A 14,221-nucleotide genomic window follows, 5' to 3' on the forward strand; every position below is an offset into this window, starting at 1 on the left:
ACAATAAAATAACAAAAAAACAATATTATAAATTGTTTTTTAGGGAATCATTTTTAATACAAATTTGTTTATTTTAATTAATTCTTCTGGTTTTATAGCGCTTCTTTGACCGAATTTTAAATTACTTGTAGTAATACGATAAAAAGACTATTTTGTATAGTTATATAGAATAACTATTAGACTTCGTGATCAATATTTATATTATTTTAAATCAAATTATAATTTTCTAAACGCTTCTATGTTAATTTTAATTTATTAACAAACCTTTCCGTCACCACAAAATTTACCCCACCTATTCGCACGAAAAAGCACCAATCGACAGAGATAAAGTTTAATAAGAGCATCATAACAACATTAAACCAAGTTGAATTTTTTGGTAATGACAAAAACAAAAGAAATGGACATTCTTAAAACTGCTCTGTCAGAAGTATGTTTTAGTGTCGACCAGGCTGAATATGACGCAGGCACAGTCATCATCCGTTCTGCCCTTGCTGCATTCCAATCTTACCATTATGTGACCATCTTAGCAGAGGACATTACCATGCTTATGTTGCTCCGGTATAAGGAACTAAATAAAAATAAAATAAATTTCAATAAAAAACACAATAGAAATAGTTACTAAAATACAACATTTTTAATTATTCTCCTGATTAATTTCATTTGACGTAAAAAATATTTTTCCTAGTATTCCTCCCATAGAAATTTTTGTTCTATTAGAACAAATTAAAGACCATAATATAACAAATCCAGTCATTAAATCGGAAATTTTACTTCTTTTCTGGCATAAATCAGGACTACTTTGAGCTTAATAATAAAATTATACAAATTTTAGTGCAGGACTTATCATGGGTTGTTGACACGGTTCGTTAACACTCGATCTGGCGGGGAGTGACCAGCGACTTATCAGTACTTAGTCACATTAAAGAATAGGTCTGTATCAGATTAATACTTTAAGACCGGGTATAAAACTTCTAATAGATCATCACTCTAGCAGAAGAGGTTGGTCGTCAGTCAATACACTAGGGCCAGTAGGGTTCAATACTCTGACGGAACTCCGGACGGTTGGCCAGATTGTAGTCAATACCCAGCGGCCCGGTGAAGTTTTTACTAGATTAGCACTCTAACTAAGCTCGAGCCTCTTAGTGACGCTGTTTTAGATCTTCGTAGGCCTTCCATCTCCTCTAGCGCGCTTGAACAGAAGAGGAAATTTTGGTAGGAGTGCGTATGTACGAAGCGCTCACGGGACGGAGGCGATGCACATCGCTAGGTAATCCTTTAAGTCTATTGCTATCAGATATTTTTCTGGATCATCTAGAAACAAATATTTCAAAGCGTCCCGTATTCAAATTGTTTTTGTATTGGTGAAGATATGCGGACGATATACTGATATGCTTTAAAGGAACTAACAGGCAACTGTATAAATTTTTATCCAACAGTAGTTTACTCAATTTTTCACAAATCCACACAAAATGCCAACGGTAGATACAAGGACCTCTTTCAATCTACTTGCTATCCCCTTCTGCAAAACTATTCAATTCTTTTCACAATGCCGGTATCCAACTCACGAACCACACCCTATCTTGAGACAAACGACTGTTTCCTTCGATGACCAAATTATAACTGACTTCTCCGGTTCTCATGATCGACTCACAAATTCCTATTTAAAAACGACCGTCCAATCAAAAGCTCAAATTGTGTTTACCATGATTTTGGAAAAGCCTAATTTCGGTTTCAGAGAAAAACTAAATAGCTTACTTTAAAATTATTTTTGTCAATACACAATTTATACATATTTCAAAAGATTAGAATATGGTCATTTAATACTCGATTATACAAACAACGAAAAGATTAACTTACAGGTAAAATGTCTTCTAATTCTAAACAGAGGTTTTTTGATAATTTTGTTTGAAACGGAAAAAGGCCAAACAAATTTCTATTCTTATCTACACTAAATCTTATCTTAAATTACTATATACAATTTGTTTATATTGATATCATTTTATGTCGATGTTTTTTTTTATTTATTTTTCTTTGGTTGGGAAAGAAGAATATATACATAACAATATATATATATATATATATATATATATATATATATATATATATTTATATATATAAGCGATACAGGATATTCGTGACTGTCGATAAAAACAAAACCACCAGTTTATTAGGGCTGCGGTCAGAAGGTTGGCCGAGATGTTAGAGAAACACTCTTTTGACTTTTTGTCAAGCTTTCAGAATTGTTTTATTCCTTTTTCAAGACACTGTAATATAGATAAAAAAATGTGTAAATGTTTACAAAATATTACTATTTGTCAGTGTAACTTACTAGTCGTTGAGATTATTTAAAATAAACTTTGACACTGGACATTAAAAACACAAATATATAATATAATAATGGACAATACATTCTAAAAATTTTTGGTCAGGATAGTAAAACTTAGTTTATTCATGACATCTTTTGACAGTGTGTTTTAACTCTGATACATAGAGAATAGAAAGAAAAAACAATCTGATTAAAATTAGCTGTAGCTTTAAAATCTAATTAGCTGTTCTTAATACTATTGTATTTATTTTCAAGAAACAAGAGGCCCATATTGGGTGGATTTTATTTTATTTTTAATAGTTTAATAATTTCCTTCTAGATAATAATCATTCTTTTAACAACCAACTGCAAATTCTCTATATTCAAAATAAAGGAATTAGAACTATATTTATTAGAATCTATGGAAATTAACAAATTAAAAAATAAAAATATAATTCTGAATGACATTAGACGAACAGTACTCTGTTCCTCAACTTATTCAATTAAACACTATAAGAATAGAGCATGTAAAAATACATCACTTGCGAAAGGTAACCTACCGAAACAGCTGGATTGAACGTAAATTGTAACAGATTGTGTGGAGGTGTAGAACAAAAGTTTTATGTTTTATTATTAGATAAAATGAACTTTCTTCAAGCAACGGTCGACTCCATCATTTAAATAAATTGTTAATTATTATGTTAAAGTTTATTTACACAACAATCTTAACAATTACAGTAGAAAGTGAAGCACGGTATGTACCAAGTAAATTAATATACTTAGAAATTGATGTCTAGATAATGATGAAACCTATTGTCGTTTATGTTATCAACGTTCTGAAAGTTATCATTCCAGAAACACAGTAGTTGACTTCATAAGCTATTAGAGCTTATTCAGACGTATAACTTATAGTCTCACATACACGTATATTGTATATCTTTATCACGGGGTACGTCGTCTAACTCCCTGACAGTTTAATTAAACATTATACTTCGGTGCACTGTCATTGTAAACAATGATGAATTCTGCTTTGCAACAACTTCTCTTGATTAAAATAATAGAAGCTGGATATTATTAACCAAAAGATGTAGGACATTATTTTGACTTTATTTCAAATATAATATAATTATTACTTTAACAATAAATATAAATTTCTCTTATACCATCCTTACTTCTTCATCTTGATTTAGGCATAACAGAAACGGTCTCTAGCACTTGTTAAGAATGTAATTTCATCAAGATTTCTTCAATAAATCCCGTTCTCTTTTTTTTTCGGATGTCGTGGTCAAATATTTCTCCCGATGGGTAGCAGTCTTTCTAACTCAAGCCTCAAGTTGAGCTTCAAAATATAAATTAAATACAACATATAAAAAATTCTTTATGTTTTCGTATAAAAATAAACAAAAATCACTTTTTGTCAAAGTTGAATTACCAGTTATTTAAATCTCCAGTGAAAGCATAAGAGCCTTACCAGTAGGTGGCAATGTATAATTTAAATATTTATTGAAATAATGACTGATAACAAAAATACTATATTTTGCATCCTTCATTTTTATACAAAAATTTCTTTAGCCCATTTGCTTGTAAAAATCACTCGAAAGAGTTATAAGCCCTCTCAAAGTAAGGACCAACTAATGTAGCTGTTAAAAGTCGTTTGCATCAAACGCGAAATTGTCAAACGCGCCAAATTTAAATAATTATTCGTTAAATTTTTTGAAATGTTTGAATTTTCTTCGCAATTGTGATTTAGCGAATATAAATGTTGAAGTATAATCTGCATAAAGTAAAATTTATTAAGCCAATATAATTTAAGTAAATAAGAAATTATATTGGGCCAATCACAGAACCTTGTGGGGCACCCAAAGGAATGCAAATGTAATCAGATTTGGAAATATTTACTAATAGTGATAGATTTGTTAAGGAGAAATACTGATGACGTTCTGATAGGTAGAAAGGACGCTATCCATTTTATTTTATTCCAATGTTCACTAATTTATTATTGAGTAAGTCATGATTGACACAGTCAAATTCCCTACTGACATCAAAAAAAATCACGACGGGACACTCATCCGCATCAATACAATTGGTAAAAATCTCATAAAATTAAAGAACTGAACTGATGAATCTTAATAAATAAGAGTTTAATATGTAAAGCGTTAAAGGGCAGAGGGTGGATACTTCTCTGCGATCCCAGCAGGGGGTAGATCTACTACATAAATAGCACACGTGCCCACGCGAGCTCTTGGCTTTCTCGAGCCTCCCAACCCCGGGGAAACCATGTCCAAACCCAATGCATTCCCATCTCCATCCGTTCCTTCCCCCACTTCCAAAAAAACTCGCCAATACGCACTAACCAAGCGTCGCGTTTTAATGGCTTAAAACTCCAAAAGTCATTTTCCATGAAAGACGAAACTACAGAACGGCCCTCAGTCTCCGACGGCTCCAACACCCCCAACCAAGGTAGCGGTTGGAACAAAGCAGAGGGTGCTAAGAATCCACGGAAAAAATCGGGCTACTACAGAGAGCGACATAAAATGGGACACAAAAACATAAAATGAGACATCATCGCCCTCAGTGAAATAAGACGAAGAAGAGAAGCCCAAATTACTCTTAAATCAGGACATGTATTTCATTTTAGAGGTGAAGAAGACACTTCAAATGTTGGAGTAGGATTCATTATAAATAGAAAGCACACACAAAATATAGTTGAAATTATCAGCATCAAAAATGCAAGATATAACCTTAGGATAATCCAGACATATGCTCCAACGACGACCCACTCGGATGAAGAAATTGAAAAATTTTATGAGGACCTAGAAACAGTGTTACATGACACACCAGCATATTACACAATAATTATGGGCGACTTTAATGCGAAAACGGAGTTTAAACAAGATGATGCAGAAGTAGCTATGGGTACCTAAGTGTGGCTATGGCAAAAGAAATGTACGAGGGCAAAGATTGCTAAACTTCTTACACCAGGAAAATTTATTTAAAATTTATTCATGAAATGGATTCCCCAGAAAACAACGACCTGTATAAAAATACACTAACCTGACATATACAAGACTTGCAAGACGAAATAGAAGATGCAGATAAAGCAAATGATGGCATAATGAACGCTCTAAAAGAAACGGAAAAGGAGTGCTGCCCGACCGTTCTAACCCATAAAGAAAAACTAAGCCAAAATACCAAAGAGCTAATAGGTAAAAGAAGACATATGACGGAAAAATACGGCTCCAACTACACAACAATGAAAAAATTAAATAAAAATATCCACCGGTCAATCCGAAAAGACGTAAGAGAAAACAATACAAAAAAAATAATTAAAATATTTCAAGAACACAAAAGTTTAAAAGTCTTGAGGCGAAATACGAACAACATAGGCAACAAAAATATGTACAAAATAAAAAACAGAGATGAAAACATTACTACTAATAAAACCAAAATCCTTGAAATTGTCGAATCCTTTTAACGCGAAATGTATGAAAGCACCGACGAAAGGCGAGATCAGCCCCTGCCCAAAATCACAAACCAGGGATCAGAATTAATGCCAGAAATAAATCCATACGAAATCAAAACGGCACTTTTAGCAATGGAAAATAACAAATCCCTTGGCGATGACGGAGTAGTGATCCAAGCGATCAAACTAGGTGAAAATAAAATTATCCAGGCTTTGGCCAAGCTTTTCACCGAATGCATCTACCAAGGAATACTCCTTTGTAATGGAATTATGCAGTCATTACTTTATTACACAAGCAAGGAGGCATAACAGATTTAAAAAACTACCGTTCTATCAGTTTACCTTCAGACATATATAAAATTTTCACAAAAATTATCAAAAAAAGACTGGACACTAAATTAGACTTTTATCAGCCTAGAGAACAAGCTGGATTTAGATCGGGATACAGCACTAACGACCACTTACTAGTGATAAAGAACCTGATAGAGAAGACTGCAGAATAGAACAAACTATTGGCATTGATATTTGTCGACTACGAGAAGGCATTCGATACCATAATAAGCCATCAGACAAAGTTAAGAGCATTTACAGAATGCCGAATAGACCATCGCTGCACCAACATAATCAAATGAAATAAAGAACAAGAAACAAATAAATTCTGTATACAGCGAGGAGTACGGCAAGGAGACACAGTCTCTCCAAAGTTATTCACGACGCTTTTAGAACATTCTTGTAAGAAGGCAAATCTGAACGAGCACGATATCAACATAAATGGAGAGAAGCTCAGTCATTTGACATTTGCAGATGACATTGTCCTTATAACCGGTCGTATAGATGATGCAATAATAATATTTAAAAAATTATATCAGGCTTCCTTGGAGGTCGGACTAACGATTAATATAAATAAGACATAAATAATGACTAATCTAGTGCTAAATCGAAATATTGCTGTTGATGGAAGGGATATTGTGCAGACTACATCGTATAAGTACCAAGGATATGAACTTCCGTCGGGCAGAGATAACCAGACATGTGAGCTCCCACGTCGCAAACGATTAGCCTGGGCAGCGTTTGGTAAACTGAACTATGTATTTAAATTGGATCTAACCATATGCCTCAAAAAGAAAATCTTTGACCAATGTATGTTACCTGCACTCACTTATGAAGCGGAAACATTAACACTCACAAAAAAGATAGTTAATAAGATTCGCGTGACTCAGATGGCTATAGAGCGCCAGATATTGGGTGTCTCTCTGAGATACCGAATCCCAAACGAAGAAATACGTCGTAGACCATAAACAACAGATGCTATCGAAAAAATTGCGTCGTTAAAATGGAATTGGACAGGACACATCGCCAGATTATCAGACAACCAATGAACAAAACGTATTTTAGAGTGGAGACCAAGGCAAAAAGCAATACGGAGCAGAGGACGCCTACCAACTACAAGGTCTGACGACCTGAAGCGTGTTAGCAATAATTAAATGCAAACCGTACAAGACAGAGACAGATGGAAAGAGCTGAGGGAGACCTCAGACGCATACAGGTTGATGACGATGATGATGATGAATCTGTAAAGATAACAAATATTTTTGAAAACACTAAAGGAACAATTATTGATCGATAATTTCTAATAACTTCAGATTAGCACATGGCAGATATATACGGCAGGTATATACGGCAAAATATCATCGATAATGTATGAACGGAAAAACATTGAGGTATTTTGTCAAATCCACACGGTATTAAAAATTTAAATTTTCCTATCAATAATTTACTCAGCTCATTGATAGTTTAAGCTTACTTATAATTGTTTAAAATTTTCATTTTCATTATGGATCCGTTTTCCTAAAGTACTAGATAACTGGGGATTTTTAAATGTAACTCAAGTGCAGCATTCTTAAAGAAAATATTGAACATACATATTAGCATTAATAGAGCATTTCGGTATTACACAATTTTTACTGACTGCGGGCATATATTTTTTTTTACTATTCTTCCAAATTTAGCTATACAAATTATACTCCCTGTATAAGGAAAATTTACTCATCCCGTATACGTATGGTATCAAAAGGATTAAGATCTGGTGGGACTCTTCCCATTTTATCGAATCTATGTCTTTTTTCCCCTAGATACCGCGGTAATGTTGTTCTCTCTAGTGTTTTGCGTGGATGATGTTTTTGTGCCTTTGTGAGAAATGCTTTTACTTTCCGCTGAAGATGTTCTATATCCATTTCTGACCACTTTATAATACCAAACGAGTAGCTAAGCCCGGACGTACGTATATGCCTTATATATATATATATTTTTAGTATTAGGACCGATTTAGCTTTTTAACCCTTCGTAAGAACTCGAAAGTTAGTTTGGTTTTTATTTGTTTATGGTCAATTTTTTAAGCTTGATTTCCTCCGAGATATTTGTACATATCATTTTTACCTATTTCAAAGATGTTTTGGTCATCTTGTGTTTAGAATTTTCCGGGCTGATCCTTTTTTATGGCTATATTTAGAACTCGGAATTTGTTTAGTCCAAAGTGCATACTGATACTATTTAAAAAAGTTTCACAGTTTTTAGCATCTGATCTGGGTAGTTCGGTACGCAAGCTAATAATTTAAGCTTCTCCACAATAGTATTTTTAGTTTTACTGTTAAAACCTGAGCCAGTGAAGTTCATCGCTAGACAGAACCAAAGTGGACTCAATATGTATCTTGGAAAAGGCCCCAATTAATAAGAATATCGACAGTTTTGGTATTATATTCACCAGGTATTTAAAAGTAGACTAGATCTAGAAATATAAATAAAACAAAAAATATCAATCATTAAAACTATTCTTATAAAAATGAAGACATTACTTTGCAATAATAATCTTAGTTAAAAACTAAGACAAAGAATTGTCAGGTGCAATATTTGGGACAATATTGTATGGAGCAAAAATTTGGACACTAAAAGTATTACGTATAAACAGAATCAAATCATTGAAAATGTAGATACATAGACGGATGCTTAAGATACCTTGGACTGCAAGAAAAACAAATGAGGAAGTACTCAGGAGGGTCAACAATGATAGACAATTGCTTAAGACTGTTAAACACCAGAAAATGTCTTACCTGGGACATATAGTACGGACAAAATAGAAGGCCGTAGAAGTGTAGGAAGAAAACAAGTTTGTTGGTTCAACAACATTCGTGAATGGACTCAGATATTAAAGGACATGGATATGCAGGACAATTATTCCATGTGGCAGAAGATCGAGAAGTCTTTGCAATGGTGATCGCCAACGTCGAAAAATTCTGACATAATACGTGAAGAAGAAGATCGTTTAGTAGATTTTCAATTTAGAAGCTCTTTGACAATGGTCTAGACTTCTTTTAATGGTGAAGGATTCGACGAATTATTACTGTACTATTTAGAGTTTTTCCTTGTATATTCAATATATCCAGCTTTAGTGTTATAATTAGCTGGCGTTAAATGTTGTATTCCCTAAAACTCATAAATTTCTTCTTGGCTTGGATACGATTTATTTTATTTTTTATAGTAGAATTGAGTTTCCTTTAGAATGCATTCTATAAATGCTCAAAACCTGAATTTTCGCATTTTTTGGTGTTACTCACTTTGTATCTGCGTAGGCGTACTGTTTGACAATTTCTTACCGATACTAATGTTAGCACAAATAATAACATACGTTTTTTCTGGTACAATTTATTGACAAATCATAAATTATTAAAAAAATATATTTAAATCTCAACACGTTCGATAGCGATTCAATATGTAAAAAATATAATTTTTGTATCTCTAGTTCAAGAACAACAAAACTTTAAATTTTTATCAAAACAATTAATATTATCTGCCTTTACATTACTTTTTATGAATATTCTTACACCGCCTACTCTTATTGAAGAATATTTGCAATAACTGCTAATCCTAGTAAATCCGTAAAAAGATATGCATTATTTATAGAGTCAACGGTTTCACATAATTCTATTACACATAATCTTTATTATATTTTTATATCTTCGATAATATTCACCTTTATAGCAATGCCATATATTTTATGATTATTTATGTGCATTAAACATTACCTTTGCGATTTCTGATTCTTTCTTAGGTATAATAAATATCCATACTTGAATTTTCAGTTAAAAGACAAAGCAAAAAGAGGTTATAGTTTGCTTCTAAAAATCCCTCGGAAGAGAGTGATCATCATCACATAATGAATAATTAACAATTTATAAATCGCAATCGGTTCTGGAGTCAAACTGGTATCGTAAAAATTGGAGACAATTACACTGATGAAATGTCTATACGGAGTCACACAAGATTGTATTTTATCCTTAACATTATTTAATGTTCACTCGGACCAGCTATATAAAAGGACATTGAGAGACATTCATTAGATACGCGGACATTTAGCAGAACATTATTATATTTTTATATATTCAATAATATTCATCTTTAAAACACTATCATATATATTTTATGATTATTTATGTACATTAAATAACATTAACTTAGGGTTAAACATTACCTCTGTGATTTCTGATTCTTTCTTAGGTATAAAAAATATTCACACTTGAATTTTCAGCTAAAGACAAAGCAAAAAAAGATTACAGTTTCAGCTTCTAAAAATCCCTCGGAAGAAGGATGATCATCATCACATAATGATCAATTAACAATTTATACATCGCAAGCTACTTATGTAATTTGCATAGGTATATTACAATATGTTTATACGATTTCAATTATCCATACAAAATGTCAAAATACCTGGACATTATTTAGCTGCAATTTACCAAGTGCTTGATTAAAATTATTTTCTAATAAAAAAAATAAAAACTCCCATCAGAGTACTTCGTCTAAGGAATCATTATAAACGCATATTTTAGAGATATACTATATACGAAATGTAAGATAATGAATATACAATTTAATTATTATATCCCTTGCAGCAGCACATCAAAGGCAAAACATATTTTTCAGATCTTTTATAAGAATACCTCCGTTACAGAACATTAATAAAAGGTAGTGTAGGCTCTTTGGTTTGAACAGCGCATATAAGAGTTTTTTAACGTAATACGAATATTACGCCTCTATTTTTAATATAGTCATTATATTTAATTTTAGTAAAAAATAATCGTTTATCTATTTCAGTCTTATTTATTTTTCTATTTGTTTTTTTTTTTTCAAAGTAAAATTAATTTTTTACTTTGACTTTTTACTCTAAATTTTCACTTTATTTTTCGACTGATATTGATATGATAATTGATGACTGACTTTTAAAGCTACGTGATATCTTTTAAATTCTTAATTAACCAATTATTGTGTAAAATTTTTTATTGGCAACAAGTTAATTTTTTTTAAATCTTTTCATTTTTTGGGGAAACAGAAGGGAAACAGTAACTAAATTTAATTTTCTTTTTAATTTTCAAACCCATTTTTTCTTTACAAAAATATTTTCTAAATATCCGACATTTTCAGTCCTTTGACACAACTTCATTTTTAGTGTAGTAATTTTATTGGTAAAATACTTTTGTGGTCAAATAAATTGAAACTTAATATTTTTAACCTATTTGTACATCAATTGTTATAAAAACACATAAAAAGATTTTTTGAGTCCTCAATTTTCGTGTTTGAAAATAATGGTTCGATAACGAGCCATTGGCGGAAGTCGACTTGGGATCCTTTCTGGTTAGGAATTTTAAAGTAACTCATACGGAGTTATTATTATATTTTTTGTGTTTGAAAGACGGGTATTCTGCTTTTCAGTTTTGTTATAATCTAGGGTTGTGAGGTTGTATAATGTATTGTATAATGTTGTATAGACAATATGTCGATTTGGAAAAATACCCCTAAAAGGGCTCTAACCTTATTGGAATTAGAAGCAGAATTGAAAAATCTCAGTGATAATGATAATGGGGTCGCAGAAATAGCTGTAAAACCTCCGGACTGTGACGAATTAACAGATGAAGAAAGGATTGATGATAATGTAACAGGTAAACTATTTACTATTTTTTGCTGGTACATTTGAGATTTCTGCTAAAGATATCGTTTTTCGGGAACCTTCCACAAGTAAATCCGAAGTTGTCAGCTTTGTAAATATTCCTACTAGGGAGTCATTCGACGTCGAACCAACAACTAGTGAATTAAATAAAAAACGTAAAGTATGTAGTGTGACAACTCCAAAATAGTCTATAAAAACTGATCAGACAAACAATCACATGAAATTGAAAAAGGGATAGAAATTGAGAACCGTGTCGCCGGAGAAACCCCTTACGAATGTTTCTAGCTCTTCTTCGATGATGAAGTTTACAACCTTATTTTTAATTTTAACATAAAATATGCTCACGATAATAATTGTCACGATATTCATTCTTAAAGGATATCACACCTTGCCACAAATGGATATGTACAGAAGCAGGGATAAGGATAAGAACATGACATTTATTAGGAACTGTATGAGTACAGATCAATTTCGGCTTATCAAAAAGTATATTTACGTAAGTAATAATACGGTGTTACAAAAAAATAATAAATTTGCAAAACTGGCACAGTACGAGAAAATAGGATTGAATGGTGTCCACTGATAACATCAAAAATTATTTCCAAAAAAAGATAATGGGTCGTTCGATTTTGTTTTTGACAACGAAGCTGAATTATCTGTAGTTAGATGGAATGATAACTCAGTCGCAACAGTAATCTCCAATAACTGTCCGGTCCATCCCATAGGCTTTGCAAGAGCAAATAGGTTTTGCAAGATCACAAGCAGCGCAAAGAAGTAAATATCCCTATGCCGAACGTTATACAAGAATACAATAGATGTATGGGCGGCCTTGATTACATGACAACGGCATTACGATTTACAGGATTGCTGTACGAGGAAAGAAATTGTGGTGGCCACTTTTTAAATATGTAATTGATAGTTTTATTGTAAATGCCTGGAAACTTTTCAGATTGGTAAACAAAAGCTCCATATTATCCCAAATCGATTTTCGGTGATATATTGTTGTTTGTCTACTGATATCGGAAGATGAACAAGAAGAACCAGAAGAGAATGAGAGTGAAGAAGATGAAAAGTCTACTGTACCGTTAACAATAAACATAAACAAAAGCTGCTAAGCTGCTATGTTCGTCTGATCAGTATTTATTTGTTTAACGTTTAGTTTCAAATATATATTGGTTTAAAAACTATGTAGTGCGTCGAAAGTACATAAGAACCTGAATTAGAATGAAGTTTGCATATGAATATTTTATTGTAGCCCAAAATCGGTCTTGGTCATGCAGTCTTGGTCTTGTTCTAGCGTTTTCGTAAGACTAAGAGCAAGACCAATACCGCCTTATTTTAGCAAGATCAAGACCAAGATTGACCGTGCCAATTTTTAGCAAAAACAACACTAAGCATGCGAGACTCTTGCGTCTTGCAGTTAGGATTGAGTGTCGTTTTAGGGAGTATAGTAGTTCGGGTATATGCTTAGAGACTTATGCCCATTACGAACAATACCATAAACATACATAGCGAATCAAAATTTTCATTAGAAAAACATTTGACCCATTTTACCCGTACTCAGAGGTCATAATTACAATGTAAAAATAAAATATTTTAAAACATGAATGTGTTGCTTGTGTGAGTCCATTTTAAATAGGTAAAAGAAATAAAATAAGACTTACTGACAATCAGTTTAATTTTACTACCAAAACGACCGGTTTCGCTTTTTACACCTTGCAAAGCATCTTCAGGTTAACTTTGTATCGTTTAACCTGAAAATGCTTTGCAAAGTGTAGAAAGCGAAATCGGTCGTTTTGGTAGTAAAATTAAATTAACCGTAATCTAGTCTGTCTACTTTATAAAGCTTATCTACAGCCTACATGTAATATCTTGATGAGTCCCTAGACAAAAATCAAGTAACGATATCTGCAAACTAACTACAGTGCTACTAATTTTTAATTTTATTATTTTTATTGCAATAATGCTTTTTTCCTTTTTCCTTTAATGAAATTATTAAGACTGGATGAACATCCAATTCCAATAAGAAAAAAAATTTCTCTCTATAAAGTTATGTTGTAATGTAAATTAAAATAATTAAGCAGACCAATATTGTCTGCATTATGGTCTGATGACCATTAACATCAGGTTATGGAGATGGCGCATCAACATTGCAAAAATGATATTCACCCTGTTCTCTAGGCTATGGCATGTTAGATGAGTCATACAGCCTTAGTCAACACCCCAAGGTATGAGTCGGAAAATAAATAATATAAATACTCATGCGCTTATAAAACGCATTGGGCAAATGACTTTCTTATTTTTTTTTAGTTTCTTTTTAGTGAAGTATCTTTAATCTTTCTTATCAGCTTTTTTTGGCTAACTCTTGTTTCTTCCGACCTTGAATGACTATTACATTTCCGAGAATAGATGGTTGACTATATTTTCCTCTACTACACACTTTACGAAGGCAGGA

This window comes from Diabrotica undecimpunctata, chromosome 2, assembly GCF_040954645.1.
Source record: "Diabrotica undecimpunctata isolate CICGRU chromosome 2, icDiaUnde3, whole genome shotgun sequence".
NCBI lineage: Eukaryota > Metazoa > Arthropoda > Insecta > Coleoptera > Chrysomelidae > Diabrotica > Diabrotica undecimpunctata.